Source organism: Pseudophryne corroboree, unplaced genomic scaffold (assembly GCF_028390025.1).
Source record: "Pseudophryne corroboree isolate aPseCor3 unplaced genomic scaffold, aPseCor3.hap2 scaffold_1647, whole genome shotgun sequence".
Classification (NCBI taxonomy): Eukaryota; Metazoa; Chordata; class Amphibia; order Anura; family Myobatrachidae; genus Pseudophryne; species Pseudophryne corroboree.
Window position 1 is genome coordinate 11,439 of NW_026968282.1, and position 22,259 is coordinate 33,697.

The following is a 22,259-nucleotide window of genomic DNA, read 5'->3' on the forward strand; positions in this document are numbered from 1 at the left end:
TATGGGAGAATTCCGTTTGTTCGATTCAGCCTTAATATAAGGGCACGACCGTGCCCTTATAATTGACTGTATTGTTTTCTTTCAAAAATCCACTTAATTTTCTTTACCCGATTATTAAAATGGTAATTGACAAAAACAAACTACATTGTCACCAGAAGAGCAATACAAAATGTACAAGTGATATATTAAAATCATCTTTCCAGCTTGAATTTCAATGATGCATTGGGGCAACGATTTTGTGAGAAACATCTTCACCCTTAAATAAAGATTTTCTTAATTCCTTACCTGTGTGCTAATTAGATATCACCTTGTTTTCACATTAAACAGACTTCCACATGAGAAAACAGCAAAGATGCAGTGGCGTTAATGTTTCCTGGTGTCAACCTGTATTATTTCCGTAGATATTGAAATGAGGATGCATCTTGCTGCCTTTCCAATGAAGCAAGTTTAATTTAGTAATAGGTGAAAAACCATCCCTACAAAGATGTTAATCAGATACTTGGCTTTGTGGACACTTTTCAGAGAACAAATTTGTTATCATAAAAATAAAGCCAGAAAATGAAGAGCTGTTTAATCACTCAATTGGATTTTTCTGCCAGCATTTTTCTTTTTCTCTGCAACCCACTGCTAAATTGTGCTTCCTAGCTGTTTTTTTATAAAATCACTTAATCAAATCTAACTCTGATTACATCAGAGAAGGCCAGGTACCCTACACCATAAGAGAGGGGTTTGCAATTTTGACTTGTCTACTTAAATATCACCAAAATCTGATCACAAGGTCAATTACGTCCCTGGGTGGGATTGAACCACCAACCTTTTGATTAATAGCTGAACATATTAACCGATTGCGCCACAGAGACACTTTGCAAAAACTATATACTGACAAAGACTAATAAGCATTCATCTAGAACGTTTCCTAGAAAAACTTTAAAAAGTCAATAATCTGGAGAGTTTTTGTAAGATGTTTCTTCCAGCAACCAATGAAGAAACACATTGGTACTTTCGCATGATGAGTGAGTGCTTCAGGATCTCTTGCACTTACATGTGCAGCAGAGTACTGCAATGGAAGCATGCTGGGCCCATAACCCAGAGGTAGGCAGATTGAAACTATCCTTTGCTATATGCATTTTTTTTTGTTCATTAAAGTAATCCAAAACTGGGATTGATATTTTAGCTTTTATTTTTACTTAAAGTACAATAACTTTTACCATTTTAATTTGTTTTAATAGTATATTGACAGTATTGTTTTCTTTCAAAAATCCACTTAATTTTCTTTACCCTATTATTAAAATGGTAATTGACAAAAACAAACTACATTGTTACCAGAAGAGCAATACAAAATGTACAAGTGATATATTAAAATCATCTTTCCAGCTTGAATTTCAATGATGCATTGGGGCAACGATTTTGTGAGAAACATCTTCACCCTTAAATAAAGATTTTCTTAATTCCTTACCTGTGTGCTAATTAGATATCACCTTGTTTTCACATTAAACAGACTTCCACATGAGAAAGCAGCAAGGATGCAGTGGCGTTAATGTTTCCTGGTGTCAACCTGTATTATTTCAGTAGATATTGAAATGAGGATGCATCTTGCTGCCTTTCCAATGAAGCAAGTTTAATTTAGTAATAGGTGAAAAACCATCCCTACAAATATGTTAATCAGATACTTGGCTTTGTGGACACTTTTCAGAGAACAAATTAGTTAGCATAAAAATAAAGCCAGAAAATGAAGAGCTGTTTAATCACTCAATTGGATTTTTCTGCCAGCATATTTCTTTTTCTCTGCAACCCACTGCTAAATTGTGCTTCCTAGCTGTTTTTATAAAATCACTGAATCAAATCTAACTCTGATTACATCAGAGAAGGCCAGGTACCCTACACCATAACAGGGGGTTTGAAATTTTGACTTGTCTACTTAAAGATCACCAAAATCTGATAACAAGGTCAATTAAGTCCCTGGGTGGAATTGAACCACCAACCTTTTGGTTAATAGCCTTACACACTAACTGATTGCGCCACAGCAACACTTTGCAAAAGTATATACTGACAAAGGCTAATAAGCATTCATCTAGAACGATTCCTAGAAACATTTTAAAAAGTCAATAATGTGGAGAGTTTTTGTAAGATGTTTCTTCCATCAACCAATGAAGAAACACATTGGTACTTTCCCATGATGAGTGAGTGCTTCAGGATCTCTTGCACTTACATGTGCAGCAGAGTACTGTAATGGAAGCATGCTGGGTCCATAACCCAGAGGTAGGCAGATTGAAACTATCCTCTGCTATATGCATTTTTTTTTGTTAATTAAAGTAATCCAAAACTGGGATTGAAATTTTTGCTCTTTTATTTTTACTTAAAGTACAATAACTTTTACCATTTTAATTTGTTTTAATAGTATATTGACAGTATTGTTTTCTTTCAAAAATCCAATTAATTTTCTTTACCCGATTATTAAAATGGTAATTGACAAAAGCAAACTACATTGTCACCAGAAGAGCAATACAAAATGTACAAGTGATATATTAAAATCATCTTTCCAGCTTGAATTTCAATGATGCATTGGGGCAACGATTTTGTGAGAAACATCTTCACCCTTAAATAAAGATTTTCTTAATTCCTTACCTGTGTGCTAATTAGATATCTCCTTGTTTTCACATTAAACAGACTTCCACATGAGAAAGCAGCAAGGATGCAGTGGCGTTGATGTTTCCTGGTGTCAACCTGTATTATTTCAGTAGATATTGAAATGAGGATGCATCTTGCTGCCTTTCCAATGAAGCAAGTTTAATTTAGTAATAGGTGAAAAACCATCCCTACAAAGATGTTAATCAGATACTTGGCTTTGTGGACACTTTTCAGAGAACAAATTTGTTAGCATAAAAATAAAGCCAGAAAATGAAGAGCTGTTTAATCACTCAATTGGATTTTTTTGCCAGCATATTTCTTTTTCTCTGCAACCCACTGCTAAATTGTGCTTCCTAGCTGTTTTTATAAAATCACTGAATCAAATCTAATTCTGATTCCATCAGAGAAGGCCAGGTACCCTACACCATAACAGGGGTATTCGAAATTTTGACTTGTCTACTTAAAGATCAACAAAATCTGATAACAAGGTCAATTACGTCCCTGGGTGGGATTGAACCACCAACCTTTTGGTTAATTGCCGTACACACTAACTGATTGCGCCACAGCGATACTTTTCAAAAGTACATACTGACAAAGGCTAATAAGCATTCATCTAGAACGTTTCCTATAAAAACTTTAAATAGTCAATAATCTGGAGAGTTTTTGTAAGATGTTTCTTCCATCAACCAATGAAGAAACACATTGGTACTTTCCCATGATGAGTGAGTGCTTCAGGATCTCTTGCACTTACATGTGCAGCAGAGTACTGTAATGGAAGCATGCTGGGTCCATAACCCAGAGGTAGGCAGATTGAAACTATCCTCTGCTATATGCATTTTTTTTTGTTAATTAAAGTAATCCAAAACTGGGATTGACATTTTTGCTCTTTTATTTTTACTTAAAGTACAATAACTTTTACCATTTTAATTTGTTTTAATAGTATATTGACAGTATTGTTTTCTTTCAAAAATCCAATTAATTTTCTTTACCCGATTATTAAAATGGTAATTGACAAAAACAAACTACATTGTCACCAGAAGAGCAATACAAAATGTACAAGTGATATATTAAAATCATCTTTCCAGCTTGAATTTCAATGATGCATTGGGGCAACGATTTTGTGAGAAACATCTTCACCCTTAAATAAAGATTTTCTTAATTCCTTACCTGTGTGCTAATTAGATATCACCTTGTTTTCACATTAAACAGACTTCCACATGAGAAAACAGCAAAGATGCAGTGGCGTTAATGTTTCCTGGTGTCAACCTGTATTATTTCCGTAGATATTGAAATGAGGATGCATCTTGCTGCCTTTCCAATGAAGCATGTTTAATTTAGTAATAGGTGAAAAACCATCCCTACAAAGATGTTAATCAGATACTTGGCTTTGTGGACACTTTTCAGAGAACAAATTTGTTATAAAAATAAAGCCAGAAAATGAAGAGCTGTTTAATCACTCAATTGGATTTTTCTGCCAGCATTTTTCTTTTTCTCTGCAACCCACTGCTAAATTGTGCTTCCTAGCTGTTTTTTTATAAAATCACTTAATCAAATCTAACTCTGATTACATCAGAGAAGGCCAGGTACCCTACACCATAAGAGGGGGTTTGCAATTTTGACTTGTCTACTTAAATATCACCAAAATCTGATCACAAGGTCAATTACGTCCCTGGGTGGGATTGAACCACCAACCTTTTGATTAATAGCTGAACACACTAACCGATTGCGCCACAGAGACACTTTGCAAAAAGTACATACTGACAAAGACTAATAAGCATTCATCTAGAACGTTTCCTAGAAAAACTTTAAAAAGTCAATAATCTGGAGAGTTTTTGTAAGATGTTTCTTCCAGCAACCAATGAAGAAACACATTGGTACTTTCGCATGATGAGTGAGTGCTTCAGGATCTCTTGCACTTACATGTGTAGCAGAGTACTGCACTGGAAGCATGCTGGGCCCATAACCCAGAGGTAGGCAGATTGAAACTATCCTTTGCTATATGCATTTTTTTTTGTTCATTAAAGTAATCCAAAACTGGGATTGATATTTTAGCTTTTATTTTTACTTAAAGTACAATAACTTTTACCATTTTAATTTGTTTTAATAGTATATTGACAGTATTGTTTTCTTTCAAAAATCCAATTAATTTTCTTTACCCGATTATTAAAATGGTAATTGACAAAAACAAACTACATTGTCACCAGAAGAGCAATACAAAATGTACAAGTGATATATTAAAATCATCTTTCCAGCTTGAATTTCAATGATGCATTGGGGCAACGATTTTGTGAGAAACATCTTCACCCTTAAATAAAGATTTTCTTAATTCCTTACCTGTGTGCTAATTAGATATCACCTTGTTTTCACATTAAACAGACTTCCATATGAGAAAACAGCAAAGATGCAGTGGCTTGGATTTTTGAAAGAAAACAATATTGTCAATATACTATTAAAACAAATTAAAATGGTAAAAGTTATTGTACTTTAAGTAAAAATAAAAGCTAAAATATCAATCCCAGTTATGAATTACTTTAATGTACAAAAAAATAATGCATATAGCAAAGGATAGTTTCAATCTGCCTACCTCTGGGTTATGGGCCCAGCATGCTTCCATTGCAGTACTCTGCTGCACATGTAAGTGCAAGAGATCCTGAAGCACTCACTCATCATGCGAAAGTACCAATGTGTTTCTTCATTGGTTGCTGGAAGAAACATCTTACAAAAACTCTCCAGATTATTGACTTTTTAAAGTTTTTCTAGGAAACGTTCTAGATGAATGCTTATTAGTCTTTGTCAGTATGTATTTTCTGCAAAGTGTCTCTGTGGCGCAATCGGTTAGTGTGTTCAGCTATTTATCAAAAGGTTGGTTGTTCAATCCCACCCAGGGACGTAATTGACCTTGTGATCAGATTTTGGTGATATTTAAGTAGACAAGTCAAAATTGCAAACCCCCTCTTATGGTGTAGGGTACCTGGCCTTCTCTGATGTAATCAGAGTTAGATTTGATTAAGTGATTTTATAAAAAAAACAGCTAGGAAGCACAATTTAGCAGTGGGTTGCAGAGAAAAAGAAAAATGCTGGCAGAAAAATCCAATTGAGTGATTAAACAGCTCTTCATTTTCTGGCTTTATTTTTATGATAACAAATTTGTTCTCAGAAAAGTGTCCACAAAGCCAAGTATCTGATTAACATCTTTGTAGGGATGGTTTTTCACCTATTACTAAATTAAACTTGCTTCATTGGAAAGGCAGCAAGATGCATCCTCATTTCAATATCTACGGAAATAATACAGGTTGACACCAGGAAACATTAACGCCACTGCATCTTTGCTGTTTTCTCATGTGGAAGTCTGTTTAATATGAAAACAAGGTGATATCTAATTAGCACACAGGTAAGGAATTAAGAAAATCTTTATTTAAGGGTGAAGATGTTTCTCACAAAATCATTGCCCCAATGCATCATTGAAATTCAAGCTGGAAAGATGATTTTAATATATCACTTGTACATTTTGTATTGCTCTTCTGGTGACAATGTAGTTTGTTTTTGTCAATTACCATTTTAATAATCGGGTAAAGAAAATTAATTGGATTTTTGAAAGAAAACAATACTGTCAATATACTATTAAAACAAATTAAAATGGTAAAAGTTATTGTACTTTAAGTAAAAATAAAAGAGCAAAAATATCAATCCCAGTTTTGGATTACTTTAATTAACAAAAAAAAATGCATATAGCAGAGGATAGTTTCAATCTGCCTACCTCTGGGTTATGGACCCAGCACTTCCATTACAGTACTCTGCTGCACATGTAAGTGCAAAAGATCCTGAAGCACTCACTCATCATGGGAAAGTACCAATGTGTTTCTTCATTGGTTGATGGAAGAAACATCTTACAAAAACTCTCCACATTATTGACTTTTTAAAATGTTTCTAGGAATCGTTCTAGATGAATGCTTATTAGCCTTTGTCAGTATGGACTTTTGCAAAGTGTTGCTGTGGCGCAATCAGTTAGTGTGTAAGGCTATTAACCAAAAGGTTGGTGGTTCAATCCCACCCAGAGACTTAATTGACCTTGTTATCAGATTTTGGTGATCTTTAAGTAGACAAGTCAAAATTTCAAACCCCCTGTTATGGTGTAGGGTACCTGGCCTTCTCTGATGTAATCAGAGTTAGATTTGATTCAGTGATTTTATAAAAACAGCTAGGAAGCACAATTTAGCAGTGGGTTGCAGAGAAAAAGAAATATGCTGGCAGAAAAATCCAATTGAGTGATTAAACAGCTCTTCATTTTCTGGCTTTATTTTATGCTAACAAATTTGTGCTCTGAAAAGTGTCCACAAAGCCAAGTATCTGATTAACACCTTTGTAGGGATGGTTTTTCACCTATTATTAAATTAAACTTGCTTCATTGGAAAGGCAGCAAGTGATGTCATCCAAGCAGTGGGTCAAAGTTGGCTTCAAACCTCGTCTGCTTATGAAAAGAGAAAAGGGGTATGCAGGGCATGGCGGCCTTTTGCGGTGCTTGGATGACCCCTAGTTCGCATTAAATAATGCAGTCGAGTTTCCCACATTTGGGGAAATCACAGGGGTCAGCATACCCAGAATGCAATGAATGAACCGCTCCCTGGGAGAACAGTCTTCATGACCATGGTATCTCCTATGCAAAATAAGTATGATTTGGGATAGGGCTGGGGAGGGCCGCTGCTCAGGCACATCTCTGTCAAGTAAAGGAGATTCAACTGAGGCAGCACAAGGGAACTCTCATCTGGGGACAACAACTGCAGGGAGAACACATATTTTCAGATGAACATGGGAGGGCAGAAGGCTGCCTAATACTGAAGCACCCCCAAACAACAAACCAAATGCAACAACTAGTGCAAGCATTCCTGGGGGAAGGCCTGCAGCAGATGGATTTGCATATGGCGATGTCATCCAAGCAGTGGGTCAAAGTTGGCTTCAACCCTCGTCTGCATATGAAAAGAGAAAAGGGGCGTGCAGGGCATGGCGGCCTTTTGCGGCACTTGGATGACACCTAGTTCACATTTCTTGCAGCAGCTGGGCACTGTAACAGCTCCAGAGCTGCTCTGTAAGGCAAGTAAAAGGGTGTGGGCCCTGCAGCACTACCTGTAGTTCGCATTGTGCGAGACCCCTAGTTCGCATTAAACACCCCCACCCTCCTTCGGTGTGGGGCTCATGTTGGCCATGCCCCAGCCCCTGAAGCATTCACGCTGATTTCTTGCAGCAGCTGGGCACTGTAACAGCTCAAGAGCTGCTCTGTAAGGCAAGTAAAAGGGTGTGGGCCCTGCAGCACTACCTGTAGTTTGCATTGTGCTTTGGAAGGCACAAAGTAAGCAGACGGGAAGAGAAGTCAGGATAGTGCACAAGGGTATAGACGGGAGGGGCTCAAGAAAAAAGAAGTGGAAACAGACAGCAAACTAGGCTTCCAATGCACAATGCAAACTACAGGTAGTGCTGCAGGGCCCACACCCTTTTACTTGCCTTACAGAGCAGCTCTGGAGCTGTTTAATCACTCAATTGGATTTTTCTGCCAGCATAATTTTTCTCTTACGTCCTAGAGGATGCTGGGGACTCCGTAAGGACCATGGGGGATAGACGGGCTCCGCAGGAGACATGGGCACTTTAAGAAAGACTTTAGATCTGGGTGTGCACTGGCTCCTCCCTCTATGCCCCTCCTCCAGACCTCAGTTTACTACTGTGCCCAGAGGAGACTGGGTGCTTTTCAGGGAGCTCTCCTGAGTTTCCTGACAGAAAGTATATTTGTTAGATTTTTTTATTTTCAGGGAGCCTGCTGGCAACAGACTCCCTGCATCGAGGGGCGGAGGGGAGAGATGCACACCTACTTCTGTGAGTTGATAGGCTCTGCTTCTTAGGCTACTGTACAGCATTAGCTCCAGAGGGATCGGTACGCAGGTCTCACCCTCGCCGTCCGTCCCAGCGCCGCGCCGCCGTCCCCCTCGCAGAGCCGGAAGATAGAAGCCGGGTGAGTATGAGAAGAAAAGAAGACTTCAGAGGCGGCGGAAGACTTCATGATCTTCACTGAGGTAACGCACAGCAGTAAAGCTGTGCTCCATTGCTCCCATACACCTCTCACACGGCAGTCAGTGTAAGGGTGAAGGGCGCAGGGGGGACGCCCTGGGCAGCAATATAGACCTCTCTTTGGCAAAATAAATATATATGCAGCTAGGCACTGTATATATATATAAGAGCCCCCGCCTTTTTTTTACTATATTTGAGCGGGACAGAAGCCCGTCGCTGAGGGGGTGGGGCTTCTCCCTCAGCACTCACCAGCGCCATTTTCTCCACAGCACCGCTGAGGGGAAGCTCCACGGACTCTCCCCTGCTTATACCACGGTAGAAAGAGGGTCTTAAAGAAGAGGGGGGCACATAATTAGGCGCATATATATATGGAAATACAGCGCTACTGGGTAAACATAAAATTATTGTGTTTTTTTCCTGGGTCATATAGCGCTGGGGTGTGTGCTGGCATACTCTCTCTCTCTGTCTCTCCAAAGGGCCTTGTTGGGGAACTGTCCTCAGATAAGAGGATTCCCTGAGTGTATGGTGTGTCGGTACACGTGTGTCGACATGTCTGAGGTAGAAGGCTCTCCTAGAGAGGAGCAGGAGCAAATTAATGTGGTGTCTCCATCGACAACGCCGACACCTGACTGGATGGATATGTGGAATGTTTTAAGTGCTAATGTAAACTTATTACACAAGAGATTAGACAAAGCTGAAGCTAGGGAACAGTCAGGGAGTCAACCCATGCCTGTCCCTATGTCGCAGGGACCTTCGGGGTCTCAAAAGCACCCACTATCCCAAATAGTTGACACAGATACCGACACGGATTCTGACTCCAGTGTCGACTACGATGATGCAAAGTTACAGCCAAAATTGGCTAAATGTATTCGATATATGATTATTGCACTAAAAGATGTTTTGCACATCACAGAGTCCCCTGTCCCTGACACGAGGGTACACATGTATAAGGGAAAGAAACCTGAGATAACCTTTCCCCCCTCACATGAGTTGAACGAATTATGTGAAAAAGCTTGGGAATCTCCAGACAAAAAGCTGCAGATTCCCAAAAGGATTCTTATGGCGTATCCTTTCCCGCCAATGGACAGGATACGGTGGGAATCCTCCCCTAGGGTTGATAAAGCATTGACACGCGATTTGGGATAGGGCTGGGGAGGGCCGCTGCTCAGGCACATCTCTGTCAAGTAAAGGAGATTCAACTGAGGCAGCACAAGGGAACTCTCATCTGGGGACAACAACTGCAGGGAGAACACATATTTTCAGATGAACATGGGAGGGCAGAAGGCTGCTTAATACTGAAGCACCCCCAAACAACAAACCAAATGCAACAACTAGTGCAAGCATTCCTGGGGGAAGGCCTGCAGCAGATGGATTTGCATACGGTGATGTCATCCAAGCAGTGGGTCAAAGTTGGCTTCAACCCTCGTCTGCATATGAAAAGAGAAAAGGGGCGTGCAGGGCATGGCGGCCTTTTGCGGCGCTTGGATGACCCCTAGTTCACATTAAACACCTCCACCCTCCTTCGGTGTGGGGCTCATGTTGGCTATGCCCCAGCCCCTGAAGCATTCAAGCTGATTTCTTGCAGCAGCTGGGCACTGTAACAGCTCCAGAGCTGCTCTGTACGGCAAGTAAAAGGGTGTGGGCCCTGCAGCACTACCTGTAGTTTGCATTGTGCATTGGAAGGCACAAAGTAAGCAGACAGGAGGAGAAGTCAGGATAGTGCACAAGGGTATAAAAGGGAGGGGCTCATGAAAAAAGAAGTGGAAACAGACAGCAAACTAGGCTGGAGAGAGACCTGAGACAAAGAGATCTGAATTATACGAGAGCTGACCAGGGGAAACACAAATTATGCAGTCAAGCTTCCCACATTTGGGGAAATCGCAGGGGCACCACACCCAGAGTGCAATGGGTGAGCCTTGCCCTGGGAGAAGCACCTTCATGATCAAAGTATCTCACCTGGCAGGTAAGTAGGAGTTGGGCTAGAGCTGAGGAGGGTCGCTGCTCTGGCACCCCCCTGTCAAGTGAAAGAGATCCAACTGAGGCAGCACAAGGGAACTCTCGAAAGAAGAACAAGGCTAGAGGAAGATCTGAGACAAATAAATCTGACTTTTACCAGAGCTGTCCAGAGGAAAGCACAAACACAGTCCCCCACTACCACAAATAATGCAGTCGAGTTTCCCACATTTGGGGAAATCACAGGGGTCAGCATACCCAGAATGCAATGAATGAACCTCACCCTGGGAGAACAATCTTCATGACCATGGTATCGCCTATGCAAAATAAGTATGATTTTGGATAGGGCTGGGGAGGGCCGCTGCTCAGGCACATCTCTGTCAAGTAAAGGAGATTCAACTGAGGCAGCACAAGGGAACTCTCATCTGGGGACAACAACTGCAGGGAGAACACATATTTCCAGATAAACATGGGAGGGCAGAAGGCTGCCTAATACTGAAGCACCCCCAAACAACAAACCAAATGCAACAACTAGTACAAGCATTCCTGGGGGAAGGCCTGCAGCAGATGGATTTGCATATGGTGATGTCATCCAAGCAGTGGGTCAAAGTTGGCTTCAAAGAGAAAAGGGGCGTGCAGGGCATGGCGGCCTTTTGCGGCGCTTGGATGACCCCTAGTTCGCATTAAACACCTCCACCCTCCTTCGGTGTGGGGCTCATGTTGGCTATGCCCCAGCCCCTGAAGCATTCAAGCTGATTTCTTGCAGCAGCTGGGCACTGTAACAGCTCCAGAGCTGCTCTGAACGGCAAGTAAAAGGGTGTGGGCCCTGCAGCACTACCTGTAGTTTGCATTGTGCATTGGAAGGCACAAAGTAAGCAGACGGGAGAAGTCAGGATAGTGCGCAAGGGCATAGAAGGGAGCGGCTCAAGAAAAGAGAAGTTGAAACAGACAGCAAACTAGGCTGGAGAGAGACCTGAGACAAAGAGATCTGAATTATATGAGAGCCGACCAGGGGAAACACAAATTATGCAGTCAAGTTTCCCACATTTGGGGAAATCGCAGGAGCAGCACACCCAGAGTGCAATGGGTGAGCCTTGCCCTGGGAGAAGCACTTACATGATCATAGTATCTCACCTGCCAGGTAAGTAGAAGTTGGGCTAGAGCTGGGGAGGGTCGCTGCTCGGGTACCACCCTGTCAAGTGAAGGAGATCCAACTGAGGCAGCACAAGGGAACTCTCGAAAGAAGAACAAGGCTAGAGGAAGATCTGAGACAAATAAATCTGACTTTTACCAGAGCTGACCAGAGGAAAGCACAAACACAGTCCCCCACTACCACAAATAATGCAGTCGAGTTTCCCACATTTGGGGAAATCACAGGGGTCAGCATACCCAGAATGCAATGAATGAACCTCACCCTGGGAGAACAATCTTCATGACCATGGTATCTCCTATGCAAAATAAGTATGATTTGGGATAGGGCTGGGGAGGGCCGCTGCTCAGGCACATCTCTGTCAAGTAAAGGAGATTCAACTGAGGCAGCACAAGGGAACTCTCATCTGGGGACAACAACTGCAGGGAGAACACAAATTTTCAGATGAACATGGGAGGGCAGAAGGCTGCCTAATAATGAAGCACCCCCAAACAACAAACCAAATGCAACAACTAGTGCAAGCATTCCTGGGGGAAGGCCTGCAGCAGATGGATTTGCATACGGTGATGTCATCCAAGCAGTGGGTCAAACAACAAACCAAATGCAACAACTAGTGCAAGCATTCCTGGGGGAAGGCCTGCAGCAGATGGATTTGCATACGGTGATGTCATCCAAGCAGTGGGTCAAAGTTGGCTTCAACCCTCGTCTGCATATGAAAAGAGAAAAGGGGCGTGCAGGGCATGGCGGCCTTTTGCGGTGCTTGGATGACCCCTAGTTCGCATTAAACACCTCCACCCTCCTTCGGTGTGGGGCTCATGTTGGCTATGCCCCAGCCCCTGAAGCATTCAAGCTGATTTCTTGCAGCAGCTGGGCACTGTAACAGCTCCAGAGCTGCTCTGTACGGCAAGTAAAAGGGTGTGGGCCCTGCAGCACTACCTGTAGTTTGCATTGTGCATTGGAAGGCACAAAGTAAGCAGGCAAGGTCCAGAGAACAGTTAGAGGTCGGAGTAGCACTATCTCAAGTAGTACTACGACAGCACGGATGGATTCTAAATATTCCAAAATCGCAGCTGATTCCGACGACACGTCTGCTGTTCCTAGGGATGATTCTGGACACAGTACAGAAAAAGGTGTTTTTCCCGGAGGAGAAAGCCAAGGAGTTATCCGACATAGTCAGGAACCTCCTAAGACCAGGCCAAGTGTCAGTACAATGCACAATGGTCCTGGGAAAGATGGTGGCTTCTTACGAAGCGATTCCATTCGGCAGATTCCATGCAAGAACTTTTCAGTGGGATCTGCTGGACAAATGGTCCGGATCGCATCTTCAAATGCATCAGCGGATAACCCTGTCTCCAAGGACAAGGATGTCTCTCCTGTGGTGGTTACAGAGTGCTCATCTCCTAGAGGGCCGCAGATTCGGCATTCAGGATTGGGTCCTGGTGACCACGGATGCCAGCCTGAGAGGCTGGGGAGCAGTCACACAGGGAAGAAATTTCCTGGGCTTGTGGTCAAGCATGGAAACGTCACTTCACATAAATATCCTGGAACTAAGGGCCATTTACAATGCCCTAAGTCAGGCAAGACCTCTGCTTCAGGGTCAGCCGGTGTTGATCCAGTCGGACAACATCACGGCAGTCGCCCACGTAAACAGACAGGGCGGCACAAGAAGCAGGAGGGCAATGATGGAAGTGGCAAGGATTCTTCGCTGGGCGGAGAATCATGTGATAGCACTGTCAGCAGTGTTCATTCCGGGAGTGGACAACTGGGAAGCAGACTTCCTCAGCAGACACGATCTTCACCCGGGGGAGTGGGGACTTCACCCAGAAGTCTTCCACATGATTGTGAACCGTTGGGAAAAACCAAAGGGTGGACATGATGGCGTCCCGCCTCAACAAAAAGCTGGACAGATATTGCGCCAGGTCAAGGGACCCTCAGGCAATAGCTGTGGACTCTCTGGTAACACCGTGGGTGTACCAGTCAGTGTATGTGTTCCCTCCTCTTCCTCTCATACCAAAAGTACTGAGAATCATAAGAAGGAGAGGAGTAAAGACTATACTCGTGGCTCCGGATTGGCCAAGAAGGACTTGGTACCCGGAAATTCAAGAGATGCTCACGGAAGACCCGTGGCCTCTACCTCTAAGAAAGGACCTGCTCCAGCAGGGACCATGTCTGTTCCAAGACTTACCGCGGCTGCGTTTGACGGCATGGCGGTTGAACGCCGGATCCTGAAGGAAAAAGGCATTCCGGATGAAGTCATCCCTACCCTGATCAAAGCCAGGAAGGATGTAACCATACAACATTATCACCGTATTTGGCGTAAATATGTTGCGTGGTGCGAGGCCAGGAAGGCCCCTACAGAGGAATTTCAACTGGGTCGTTTCCTGCATTTCCTGCAAACAGGACTGTCTATGGGCCTCAAATTAGGGTCCATTAAGGTTCAAATTTCGGCCCTGTCAATATTCTTCCAAAAAGAACTGGCTTCTGTTCCTGAAGTTCAGACGTTTGTCAAGGGAGTACTGCATATACAGCCTCCTTTTGTGCCTCCAGTGGCACCTTGGGATCTCAATATAGTTTTGGGATTCCTAAAATCACATTGGTTTGAACCACTCACCACTGTGGACTTAAAATATCTCACATGGAAAGTGGTAATGCTGTTAGCCCTGGCTTCAGCCAGGCGTGTCTCAGAATTGACCAAAACAAAAAACTGCAACAAACGAGCGCCTAATCATCAAAATAAAAAGTGAAAACCAATACGTGTTTCATAGAATTAAATAATCACAATTTTATGTTCCTGATAGTCTGCGCTTGCCGGAATACTATGTGTAGTATTGTGGTGATAGCATAGAAAAAGAACAAACGGCTGCGCTGAATATCAGGAACGAAACATGATGTACAGAGAGCCAACGTAAAAAATAACAATGTTTATTAATAAAACATATAAAAAGATTAATTGTCAAATAACCGGTGAAAAATATATACAAATATATATAAGAACAGTCACTAGACGTGAACTACTGGTATATTGTAATGACTCAGCTTATTGGGGTGAAAAGTTCAGTGATTCACTTGTTAGATAGTTGATAAATACCAGGTGTGTTGGTAGGATCCTAATGAATAAAAAAGTCCCTCAGTTGAAATTGATATTCAATACCTTTCCAAAATGGGCTGGTAAGAGCCGAGCGTCCTCGGCTTCAATGTCCTGCAATGCCCATATACGCTGTGCAGCGGAAAGGAATGGACCGTCTCTCTCACAACCCGGTCGTGGCGGCGTGTGCGCTGAAGCCGCTGATGTCGGATGCTGTAGAAGGAGGGTGCAGCGGGGACCAAGGAACACCTGGAAGATTTCACCTGAGCTGAGTGTGGATAGGGGCGGGTCCTGACGCGTTTCGTCACGTTCACGTGACTTTCTCAAAGGTAGAATGTTCTTATATATATTTATATATATTTTTCACCGGTTATTTGACAATTAATCTTTTTATATGTTTTATTAATAAACATTGTTATTTTTTACGTTGGCTCTCTGTACATCGTGTCTCAGAATTGGCGGCTTTATCCTATAAAAGCCCTTACCTAATTTTTCATATGTGGTGCCTGCGGCTACTAGGGACTTGGAGGATTCCAAGTTGCTGGACGTAGTCAGGGCCCTGAAAATATATGTTTCCAGGACGGCTGGAGTCAGAAAATCTGATTCGCTGTTTATCCTGTATGCACCCAGCAAGCTGGGTGCTCCTGCTTCTAAGCAGACGATTGCTCGTTGGATTTGTAGTACAATTCAGCTTGCACATTCTGTGGCAGGCCTGCCACAGCCAAAATCTGTAAAAGCCCATTCCACACGGAAAGTGGGCTCATCTTGGGCGGCTGCCCGAGGGGTCTCGGCTTTACAACTTTGCCGAGCAGCTACTTGGTCAGGGGAAAACATGTTTGCTAAATTCTACAAATTTGATACCCTGGCTGAGGAGGACCTGGAGTTCTCTCATTCGGTGCTGCAGAGTCATCCGCACTCTCCCACCCGGTTGGGAGCTTTGGTATAATCCCCATGGTCCTTTCGGAGTCCCCAGCATCCACTAGGACGTTAGAGAAAATAAGAATTTACTTACCGATAATTCTATTTCTCATAGTCCATAGTGGATGCTGGGCGCCCATCCCAAGTGCGGATTGTCTGCATTACTTGTACATAGTTATTGTTACAAAAATCGTGTTATTGTTGTTGTGAGCCATCTTTTCAGAGGCTCCTTCTGTTATCATGCTGTTAACTGGGTTCAGATCACAAGTTGTACGGTGTGATTGGTGTGGCTGGTATGAGTCTTACCCGGGATTCAAAATCCTTCCTTATTGTGTACGCTCGTCCGGGCACAGTATCCTAACTGAGGCTTGGAGGAGGGTCATAGGGGGAGGAGCCAGTGCACACCAGCTAGTCCTAAAGCTTTTACTTTGTGCCCAGTCTCCTGCGGAGCCGCTATTCCCCATGGTCCTTTCGGAGTCCCCAGCATCCACTACGGACTATGAGAAATAGAATTATCGGTAAGTAAATTCTTATTTTCTGGACTGTGTCCAGGATCATCCTTAGGAATAGAAGACGTGTCGTCGGAATCAGCTGCGATTTTGGAATATTAAGAATCCAACCGTGCTGCCGCAACACTACTTGAGATAGTGCTACCCCGACTACCAACTGTTCCCTGGATCTTGCCTTGTTCTTCTTTCGAGAGTTTCCTTGTGCTGCCTCAGTTGGATCTCCTTCACTTGACAGGGGGGTGCCCGAGCAGCGACCCTCCCAAGCTCTAGCCCAACTCCTACTTACCTGCCAGGTGAGATACTATAATCAGGAAGGTGCTTCTCCCAGGGCAAGGCTCACCCATTGCACTCTGGGTGTGCTGCTCCTGCGATTTCCCCAAATGTGGGAAACTTGACTGCATAATTTGTGTTTCCCCTGGTCGGCTCTCGTATAATTCAGATCTCTTTGTCTCAGGTCTCTCTCCAGCCTAGTTTGCTGTCTGTTTCCACTTCTCTTTTCTTCAGCCGCTCCCTTCTAATTCTGCTGAGACTTACTTGTCAGTGCGGGTTCCGGACGGCAGGCGGCGGGTGGGAGGGCAGACGTGGCGTGCAGCGGTGCTGAACATTAGGGAGTGCCTGTGCGCACCAGGCACCCCCTGTACGCATGCCTATGCGCTACCACCCCCCATATGCCACACTACATCACTATGCTACAGCCCTCCCATATGCTGCACTTCATAATTACACTATACCCCCCATACAACATACTACATCACCACACTACACTACTCACAATAAAATTAAAACATCCCAGTTCCTCATTCTTAATGAGCTCACGTGAGTTCTCTCCCCAACGGAGCTCCAGACCAAGTAACAATGAAGACACCAGCAGCGTGTAGGGGGCAGGCCTGGTCCACTTGTCAGGAGAGAGCAGTCACAGGATGGTAAGAAGGGGGCGGGGCCTAGTCCTACAGACGGGAGAGAGCACAGACAGGAGAGAGCAAGGTACAGGGGTAGAAGGGGACGGAGCCTATTCTTACAGGCTTTCAAAATTCGACTTTAAAATTCGACATTTGACAAATTCGACTTTTCTGCAATGGTACAAATGCGGCAATTCGACAAAAGTATATTCAATTGAAGTTTGTAAATTCGACAACAGTGCTTTTAAACAGTAAATTCGTCATTTTCAATCCGCCACACTTTGCTGGCGGAATCTAATAAAAAAAATTTAAAAACATGTTTTTTTTTTGCAGTTTTTTTTTTTTGGTAATAGCATATCTATTTATATTAGAAGGGATTAGGTACTTGGTTTGTCTTTTTTGGAGGCACAAGTATTATTTATATATTTTTTAAAATATTATTTATTTTTTAAATGGAATGTGAAAAACCCGAAAAAAAAATTGCGTGGGTCCCCCCTCCAAAGCATAACCAGCCTCGGGCTCTTCGAGCCGGTCCTGGTTCTAAAAATCCGGGGGAAAAACGGACAGGGGATCCCCCGTAATTTTAAAACCAGCACCGGGCTCTGCGCCTGGTGCTGGTGCAAAAAATACGGGGGGCAAAAAGAGTAGGGGTCCCCCGTATTTTTTACACCAGCATCGGGCTCCACTAGCTGGACAGATAATGCCACAGCCGGGGGTCACTTTTATACAGTGCCCTGCGGCCGTGGCATTAAATATCCAACTAGTCACCCCTGGCCGGGGTACCCTGGGGGAGTGGGGACCCCTTCAATCAAGGGGTCCCCCCCAGCCACCTAAGGGCCAGGGGTGAAGCCCGAGGCTGTCCCCCCCATCCAAGGGCTGCGGATGGGAGGCTGATAGCCTTGAGAAAATTTAAAGAATATTGTTTTTTCTAGTAGTACTACAAGTCCCAGCAAGCCTCCCCCGCAAGCTGGTACTTGGAGAACCACAAGTACCAGCATGCAGGAGAAAAACGGGCCCGCTGGTACCTGTAGTTCTACTGGGGAAAAAATACCCAAATAAAAACAGGACACAGACACCGTGAAAGTATAACTTTATTTCCCACCTGCCGACACACACATACTTACCTATGTTGACATGAAGCAGTCGGTCCTCTTCTCCAAGTAGAATCCACGGGTACCTGAAAATAAAAGATAATTATACTCACCTGATCCAGGTTCCAGATTAAATCCACGTACTTGGCAAAACAACAAACCGAACACCCGGACCAGACGGACTGAAAGGGGTCCCATGTTTACACATGGGATCCCTTTCCACGAATGCAGACATCCGAATCTCGCGAGAATCCGACAGCGGGATGATGACGTTCGTGCGCGCTCAGGCTAGCCGAGCAAGGCGGGAAGGTTCGAACCTGCCTCGGACCCGTGTAAAATGGGTGAAGTTCGGGGGGTTCGGATTCCGACGAACCGAACCCACTCATCACTAGTATGTACGTGAGTGTCAGGTGCCGTGCGCGTACATACGTGTCAGTGCCGTGCGTGTACGTACGTGTGTGTCAAGTGTCGTACGTGTACGTGTGTGTGTGTGTGTGTGTCAGGTGGCGCGTACCTACATGTGTGTATGTCAGGTGCTGTGCATGTGTGTACGTACAGGCGTGTGTCAGGTGCCGCGCGTGTACGTACGTGTGTGTGTGTGTGTGTGCCAGGAGCCGCGCGTGTACATGCGTGTGGGTGTCAGGAGCCGTGCGTATACGTACATACGTGTAGGTGTCAGGTGCCGTGCGTATACGTATATACGTGTGTGTGTCAGGAGCCGCGCGTGTTCGTACATGTGTGTGTGTGTGTCAGGAGCCACGCGTGTGTGTGTGTCAGGAGCCACGCGTGTTCGTACATGTGTGTCAGGTGCCGCACGTGTATGTGTGTGTGTGTGTTAAATTCCGCGTGTGTACGTACGTATGTGTGTGCCTGGAGCCGCGCGTGTACATACATGTGTGTGTGTGTCAGGTGCTGTACGTGTATGTGTGTGTCTCAGGTGCTGCACGTGTATATGTGTGTATCTCAGGTGCTGCATTTGTATGCGTCAGCTGCCACGTGGGTGTCAGGTGTTGAGCGTGTATGTGTTTGTGTCGCATCTGTATGTGTGTGACTGTCAGGTGCTGCACGTGTATGTGTGTGTCAGGTGCTGCATGTATATATGTGTGTGTTAGGTGCTGTTCATGTATGTGGGAGTGGCAGGTGCTACATGTGTATATATGTGTGAGTGGCAGGTGCTGCGTGTGTATACGAGTGTGTGTGAGGTGCTGCGAGTGTATGTGTGTGTTAGGTGCTCTGAGTGTATATGATTGTGTGTCAGGTGCTGTGCGTGTGTGCGTTAAATGCCACATGTATGTATGTGTGTCAGGTGCTGCGTGTGTGTGTGGGTGTGTCAGGTGCTGCATGTCTGTGTGTGTGGGTGTGTCAGGTGCTGCATGTGTGTGTGTGTGTGTGTGTGTGTGTCTGTCAGGTGCTGCATGTGTGTGTCAGGTGCTGCATGTCTGCGTGTGTGTGTCAGGCGCTGCATGTCTGTGTCAGGTGCTGCGTGTGTATGTGTCAGGTGCTGTGTGTGTGTGTGTGTCAGGTGCTGCGTATGTGTGTGTGTGTCAGGTGCTGCGTGTCTGTGTCAGGTGCTGCGTGTCTGCGTGTGTGTGTCAGGTGCTGCGTGTCTGCGTGTGTGTGTCAGGTGCTGCATGTCTGCGTGTGTGTGTCAGGTGCTGCGTGTGTGTGTGTGTGTCAGGTGCTGCGTGTCTGCGTGTGTGTGTCAGGTGCTGCGTGTCTGTGTGTGTGTGTCAGGCGCTGCATGTCTGTGTGTCAGGTGCTGCGTGTGTGTGTGTGTGTCAGGTGCTGTGTGTGTGTGTCAGGTGCTGCGTGCCGTGTGCGTGTGTCAGGTGCGTGAGTGTGCGTGTGTCAGGTGCGTGAGTATGTGTGTGTCAGGTGCGTGAGTGTGTGTGTGTGTGTCAGGTGCGTGAGTGTGTGTGTCAGGTGCGTGAGTGTGTGTGTGTCAGGCGCTGCGTGTCTGTGTGTGTCAGGCGCTGCGTGTCTGTGTGTGTCAGGCGCTGCGTGTGAGTGTGTGCGTGTGTGTCAGGTCCGTGTGAGTGTCAGGTGCTGCGTCTGTGTGTGTGTGTCAGGTGCTGCGTGTGTGCGTGTGTGTCAGGCGCTGCATGTGCGTGTGTCAGGCGCTGCAGGGAGGGCGGGGGGGGACGGACACACAGCAGGGAGGGCGGGGGGAGAACGGACACACAGCAGAGAGGAGGAGGGGGGGTGGACAGACACAGCGGGAGGAGGGGGGGTGGCCTGACACAGCGGGAGGAGGGGGGGTGGCCGGACACAGCGGGAGGAGGGGGGGGGTGGCCGGACACAGCGGGAGGGGGAGGGTGGCCGGACACAGCGGGAGGGGGGGGTGGACGGACACAGCGGGAGGGGGGGTGGCCGGACACAGCGGGAGGGGGGGGTGGCCGGACACAGCGGGAGGAGGGGAGGGTGGCCGGACACAGCGGGAGGAGGGGAGGGTGGCCGGACACAGAGGGAGGGGGGGGTGGCCAGACACAGCGGGAGTGGGGGGGGTGGCCGGTCACAGCGGGAGGGGGGGGTGGCCGGACACAGCGGGAGGGGGGGGGGGTGGACGGACACAGCGAGAGGGGGGGGGGTGGCCGGACACAGCGGGAGGGGGGGTGGCCGGACACAGCGGGAGGAGGGGAGGGTGGCCGGACACACAGCAGGGAGGGCACGGGGGGGAACACACTGCAGGGAGGAGGGGGGGACACACAGCAGGGAGGGCAAGGGGGGGGGGCGACGGACACACAGCAGGGGGGGGGAGACGGACACACAGCAGGGAGGGCGAGAGGGGGAAGGGGGGGTGACTGGTGACCATAGAGACCTTGATAAATACCGCATACTGCAGGTAGGGAGGGCCGGACACAGCGGGAGGAGGAGGAGGGAGGAGTGGCCGGACACAGCTGCCCGAGACGCCTCCTACTGCCAGCCGCACCACAGACGCGGGGAGGAGACGCAGGCAGCCACCAGGGAAGGTCCGGCGGGCGGCCGGGCACACAGCGGGCAAGCGGGCGGGCGAGCGGGCGGGCGGGCGGGCGGGAGGGGAGGGTGGCCGGGCGGGCGGGAAGGGAGGGTGGCCGGACACGCGGGGGAGAAGTGGAAGCTGGGTACACAGCGGTGGGCTGCCTGACAGAACTCACCCAGTGCTACGCAGCTCCGGCGATCTCCTCCCGCTTCATGGACCTCAATGAACTCACACGCCGGGAACCGCTGGCTGTCCTCCTGCAGCTCCACGTGACTCCTTCCCGCTCTGTCTCCTCGTGCCCAACTGCCAGAGCTACTCTCTGTACACCCCCTGCTGGCGGTCACTGCGCACGCGCAACAAATTGAAATGCCCTATCTCTATAATGGGGCATATTTCTCTTAATTAAAAAACCCCTATAACTTTCTGAAAAACCACAACCCCAAAAGGCACTACACTGGGGCATACTCTATCTAGTAAAACAAACCCCAAGTCTTAATTCGTCCTCTATCCTGAGTTATGCCTTCCCAAAAAAATCTTCATTCACTCTATAGGAAAACGTTGTCAAAAAGCCACAGAGGGAGTGGCAGAAAAAAACTGACAGTTGGAATTTAGCTTACTCCCAATTCCTCATTTTTTATTATTTTGCCCTGAAATTTGGCCTGCAGCAGCGGGTGACGATTCTACGCGTCCATGCCAAATTTCAGCTCAGTACGTCCTATCAGTTTTGAGGTGTAGCCCCTCAAACACCATGCCCCCATCTCAGAAGTTCCCTATGGGAGAATTCCGTTTGTTCGATTCAGCCTTAATATAAGGGCACGACCGTGCCCTTATAATTGACAGTATTGTTTTCTTTCAAAAATCCACTTAATTTTCTTTACCCGATTATTAAAATGGTAATTGACAAAAACAAACTACATTGTCACCAGAAGAGCAATACAAAATGTACTAGTGATATATTAAAATCATCTTTCCAGCTTGAATTTCAATGATGCATTGGCGCAACGATTTTGTGA

General features: G+C 45.9%; 4 non-coding genes and 2 pseudogenes across 4 annotated transcripts; 1 reads left to right on the plus strand and 5 right to left on the minus strand.

The window, feature by feature from the left end:
• Window positions 1–7,120: 7,120 nt before the first annotated feature.
• Window positions 7,121–7,299, minus strand: LOC135001441 (U1 spliceosomal RNA; annotated as a pseudogene).
• A 3,191-nt stretch (window positions 7,300–10,490) lies between these two features.
• Window positions 10,491–10,653, minus strand: LOC135001440 (U1 spliceosomal RNA). The gene has a single exon (XR_010202929.1). It is a non-coding gene; the product is annotated as a U1 spliceosomal RNA (small nuclear RNA).
• Window positions 10,654–10,805: 152 nt separating this feature from the next.
• LOC135001445 (U1 spliceosomal RNA) lies at window positions 10,806–10,969 on the minus strand. The gene has a single exon (XR_010202932.1). It is a non-coding gene; the product is annotated as a U1 spliceosomal RNA (small nuclear RNA).
• A 673-nt stretch (window positions 10,970–11,642) lies between these two features.
• On the minus strand, window positions 11,643–11,784 carry LOC135001434 (U1 spliceosomal RNA; annotated as a pseudogene).
• A 152-nt stretch (window positions 11,785–11,936) lies between these two features.
• Window positions 11,937–12,100, minus strand: LOC135001426 (U1 spliceosomal RNA). Its single transcript, XR_010202917.1, has one exon. It is a non-coding gene; the product is annotated as a U1 spliceosomal RNA (small nuclear RNA).
• A 4,475-nt stretch (window positions 12,101–16,575) lies between these two features.
• Window positions 16,576–16,738, plus strand: LOC135001435 (U1 spliceosomal RNA). Its single transcript, XR_010202924.1, has one exon. It is a non-coding gene; the product is annotated as a U1 spliceosomal RNA (small nuclear RNA).
• Window positions 16,739–22,259: the final 5,521 nt, after the last annotated feature.